We start from the raw sequence: 5,477 nt of genomic DNA on the forward strand, positions 1-5,477 counted from the left end.
CATATGTGGAATTTAGGAAACAAAACAGATGAACATATGGGAAGGGGGTAAAAAGAGAGAGGGAAGCAAACCATAAGAGACCCAACTGTAGAGAACAAACTGAAGGTTGATGGCGGGAAGTCCATGGGGAATGGCTAAATGAGTGATGGGTATTAAGGATGGCACTTGTTATGATGAGCACTGGGTGTTGTATGTAAGTGATGAATCACTAAATTCGACTCCTGAAACCAATATTACACTACATGTTAATTAACTAAAATTTAAATTAAAATTTGGAGAAAAAAAATAAAGTTTCTATGACTTAAGCTACTATAAGTAGGCTCTTCTGTTAGCTGTAGTTAAAAGCATTCCTAACTAATAAAATGATCAAGTACATTATAAGACATACCACCTCTCTCTAGGTGTGTTAATACATTCAATCAGTTTATAGTCAAATATTAACTGGTCTGGGATACATTTTGAATTATCTCTACTTGATTTCAAGTTTCACTTTCAGAGGTTACCCTTACTTCACTCATTTCTAATTCCACTACCCCAATCATGCAATCACCCCAACTGTCACAGCACTGAGTACCTCAGGTCTCCTTTCCCAGCACTCCTTTCCCTGATCTGTTAATTCTTTCAAGTCTTTCCAACTCGTGCCAGATTGCAGGTATTTCTCAATCAAAATTATCTCTTTTATCACGATAAACAATTGATTTCAGTGCTGAAGGTATCAGATGTAGTGGATGCTATCATTAACAAAAGCTATAGAATTCCATTTGTGGGAGTCTGGATACCACATTTACTTATTCTTTATCTCATTCCAGTTTCAAGAGGGTAAAAACAAGATGTTTTAGGCTTTTCCTTTGGTGGTTTCTTACCTGATAGAGGAACAATAGTAGTCCTATATTTCCATTTGTCCTATTTGTTCTTTGTTCCTTTTTCCCTCCTTCCCGGTCTTCCCTTGGATTATTTTTTATGAGTCCATCTTACCTCCTCTATTGACAAATTAGCCACACCTTTTTAATTTTTTTAGTAGTTGCTCTAAGCTTTACAATATGCATCTTTAACTTATCACCATCTACCTTTGAATGTTACAGCATTTAACATACAATGTAAGAATCTTTTAACGACATACTTGCATCCTATCTCCCCCATTCTTTCTGCTGTTGTGCTCATACTTTCTACCTCTGTAAATGTTATAAATCCCATAATATACTGTTATTATTTGTACAAAATCAGTTAATTCTCTTTTAAAGATATTAAAAACAAGAAAAATGTCTTTTATATTACCCACATATTTACCATATTTACTTTTCATTCCTTTGTGTAAATTCATGTGTCCATCTGGTATCCTTTTCCTTCAGCCTGAAGAACTTCCTTTAACATTCCTTGTAGTAGAAGTTCATTAGTGATGAATTCTCTTGGCTTTGACTCAACTGAAACGTCTTTATTTTGCCTTCATCTTTGCAGAACATTTCCACTGGATATAAAATTCTAGGTTCACAATGTTTTTCTTGTAATGCTTTAAAGATGTTCCACCATCTTTCGGTTTGCATTATTTTTGATAACAAACCAGTGATTAATCTCATCTTTAAGATTTTCTCTTTATCACTGGTCTTCAGAAATTTAATTCTGTAGTGCCTTGGTGTGGTTTGTGTTTTTGCTGCTTGGGGTTCACTGGGATTCTTGGATACGTTGAAGAGAGTTTTCAATGAATTTGAAATAATCTGGGAGTTGAACAACAGAATTACAAAACTGTGCATTGTGTTTCATTGTTAACATGTTGCTAAAGGTGAATGAAGAGTGCTTAACCACTATTCACAGCTCCTTAACAGCTTTTTCTTTTTAACCATGGTTTCAGAGACAAGGTACTGAAAAGAAAGTTTGGGAAATTGTTCTGTCTGCTGTCCTGCCCAGATTCTAAGCACTGTAACTGCATAATTTCCCTCTATTTTATAGGTAAAATACCTATAAAAAGGAGAAAGGAAAAAAGTTATATGAATTAATATGTTCTGCATAATGGCCTTTTCAACATGTTCCCCTATTTTCACTAAGCTGCTTCTTTTTTTAAAAAATCTCCAGGTATGATTTGTAGTTGAATATTAAATCAGGTCATGGATGAGGTCCACTTCTAAAGTGAGACAGAGTTGTAAATAATTTGTCCTGGGGATGTGTTCTGGATTGAACCTTGTCTACAGCTTTGCGCAGTGGCAGTATCGTAGCCAATGAGGTTTATCCGAGGTGCGATTATTGCTAATTGAACCTTGTCTACATGATGTCTGGCCAGGCAGATAAAATACTCCAGGCAGAGTACAATGGGGATTATAATACTGATTACCCAGTTGTGTAATGATGATCTGCAATGATTCCTGATTCTATGACCACTGGGGCAGGCCTCATTGGTTGGCAAATATTAACAGAATCACTGCACAATTATTATTCATGAGGAAGATCAAAGCTTCATGAAATAAAAGAATGATCCTGCATAAGGGCAGAATAAAAATACATTTAGAGATAAATCCTTCTCTTTCCTTATTGGACCATTCACAATTACTCTTCCTAATCCAAAAATTATTATACTTCTTATATCACCAGCTAGACAGAAAGGAATAAACATTTAGAGGGTACCTACTTTATTCTAAGCACTCTATAAAAGGTTTTTACAACACTATTTAATATTTACAACCATAGGAGGAGGAAACTAACTCCATGTTACAGATAAGCACACTGAGATTCAAGAATCTCATCCAAAATCACATAGCTGGTAACTGGCAGCACTGGAATTTGCCTCTAGGTCTGCCTGGCCTCAAAACTTCCTGCTTTTGCTGCCACACAGTGCATTCAGCTCCATCTTCCAAAAAGTACTTCCTAAGGGGCACCTGGCTGGCTCAGTCGGAGGAGCATGCAACTCTTGATCTCAGGCTTGTGAGTTTAAGCCCCATGTTGGGTGTAGGGATTACTAAAAATAAATATATAAATTTAAAAAAAAAAGAAGTACTTACTAAGCCAACTGCACTTTTGTTTCATGTCAACAGGTTGGCATTCTCTAAGTTACTTGCTTAGATGGAAAAACCCCCTCCTCCTGTCAGATGATGAGTGTGTACTCTATCTGGAAGGGAATAATATAAATGAAGAGCTATGGACCATTTTCAAAGTACTGGGCTAGCACTCATCTCAGAAAGAATGACGATAGTGTCATGCCCCAGATTCACTGGTGAGATGTTCAGAGGGGAATCCTCCATGAACACAAAGTCCTGTGGCCTCTGGCATTCTCCTGTGAAGAAGTTTGGATGGGAGTGGCTGCTTGCAGCCTCTTAGGGTGGCCTGGATCTCCGAGCAAGTTGATGGTTTACTGTAGGTGTTTCTGATCCATATTGCAGAGTCCTACTTATCAGTCCCACCCTTGGGACAGGGGGCAGGGGCATAAGGCAGAGGAGGAAGGCTTAGGAAAAGGATGAAATTGAGGAGAGGAACTGTCAAGACCAAGCATTCTTTTTTTTAATATTTTATTTATTTATTCATGAGAGACAGAGAGAGAGAGGGGCGGAGGCAGAGGGAGAAGGAGGCTCCTCGCTGAGCAGGGAGCCCGATATGGGACTCTATCCCAGGACCCCAGGATCACGACCTGAGCTGAAGGCAGATGCTCAGCCATCTGAGCCACCCAGGCGCCCAAGACCAAGCATTCTTTGCTGTAATTAAAACAAGGCGTGTGCTAGTGAAACTTAATTTGTGAGAAGTGGACCAAATGTGTGGAATGTTCACAGTTTTCTGCCTGAGCTCCAACCTCAGGACAGTATTTAATACACTGTCTGTTTTTTAATCTTCCATTTTTGCTATAAGATCTATAAGGTATAGTAAAAGATCTCTTGACTTAGAATCAGGAGACCTGAGTTATATTTCTGACTCTGCCACCTTCTAGCTGTGTGACCTTGGACGAGTACTTTACCCTTTCTGGGCTTCAGTTTTCTTAGCTATTAGATGAGAAATTTGTACTAGTGAATCACTATCATTCTGCGTTTCTATGATGACAGAAGTCTCAACAGTAGAGGTTGGAGAACTTTAAAGAAAAAAACCTTATTATTCCAGATTATATTCATCCAGGCTAGCTTTATTTAAATGGCTGATTTCATTCCCAGTTTTCCCTGAAGCTCTGGAATGGAAATGTATAATTAACCATTTTTTTTAGAATAACAACAAATATCTTTTTAATTTAATAAAATCTAGATGACAAAACAGAGCACATGTAAAAAAATAAGTTATAATACATAGTAATTAAGACTAAATGAAATCATATCTGTAAAAAGCCAAGCAAGGCATGCCACTCATAATAGACACTAAGAAATGCTAGTTGCATATCACGTTTTTTCCTCTCCTATACATCCTCCTATAATTAATCTTCTTAAAATGTATTACAGTTCTCTCAATCCTATGGTCCTGGGTCCCCTTTTAATCTTCTTGTACCCCTTCTCCTACCTCCATCATCTCTTCAAAAGGAATGACTCAACCCCTTAACCTCTACCTCCAGAATCAGTTCTCAGGTAATAACCTTTGTTGTCTCTAGCACAATATGCCCAACATCTGCTCACATCAGGGCCAGAACATGGGTCTGTTCCTTGTTCCTCAAGTCAGACAGACGCTTGCTTGGGTGGAGTTCACTCCCTTGCCCTTCCTTCTTTGAAGTATCTTCTATTTTCCTGGATTCACAGTTAACACTTAATTGCCAGTTTATGAATGGTACAAAGATTGGTAAGCTGGATTCTGAACTTGAAAATCTATTGCCTGTACCCAGGGGCCATAGGGAAAAGAGGGGGTGTCTTATACTTTGTGCACTAACAGGCAATTATTTCCTATGATCTTCTTCCTGACTAACCTCCATACCCAGATTCAAAGAGCTGATACTTTGGGAGGCCTAAGGATGGCTGACTGCACTTTGCAGGTTTCCTAAGTATTTGTGAGGAGTTAGAGCCTTGATCCTTGAGCTGAGTGGTTGACAGCAGTCTTCGCTTCGGACAGGACTTCAGGAGAGAGAGGGAGGGTGGCCTAGAGGAGGAAGGTGACACTGAATAGGTGACAAACAGTGTATCTGCCCCCTCAGTTCTGATTGCTCCTGTCCCTTTTCTCTAGGAGGCTGGATCCCTTCCATCCACAACTAGATCCTGCAATGTTTAACTGTAAGCCCCTGGCGAGCAGGGACTATGCCACGTTTCTTTCATATTCCCCAAGCACAGTGCTTGGCAGGAAACAGACCTTAATAAATTTGTTAAATGTTAAATTAAAAAAAAACAGGCTTTTACTGACCTTTAAATGCAGACTGACCTCAAGGTGGCCTCCATGATCCTGCCTCCTATTGTTTATGCTTTTGTGTGCTCCTCCCTCTGCTTGTGCATGGGCAGCACTGGTGACTTGCTTTGAACCAAGAGACCATGGTAAGGGTGACACGGTGTCACTCCCATGATTATGTTACATTACGTAAAGCCCTCTCTTGCCACGCA

At 39.1% G+C, this 5,477-nt stretch overlaps 1 pseudogene; it reads left to right on the plus strand.

Moving 5' to 3' along the window:
• Positions 1-2,181: 2,181 nt before the first annotated feature.
• On the plus strand, positions 2,182-2,248 carry LOC123851256 (U4 spliceosomal RNA; annotated as a pseudogene).
• Positions 2,249-5,477: the final 3,229 nt, after the last annotated feature.

The sequence above is a fragment of the Mirounga angustirostris genome, unplaced genomic scaffold (genome assembly GCF_029215605.1).
Source record: "Mirounga angustirostris isolate CCGP_5_RB_7025 unplaced genomic scaffold, mMirAng1.0.hap1 SCAF_11, whole genome shotgun sequence".
In the NCBI taxonomy this organism is placed as follows: Eukaryota; Metazoa; Chordata; class Mammalia; order Carnivora; family Phocidae; genus Mirounga; species Mirounga angustirostris.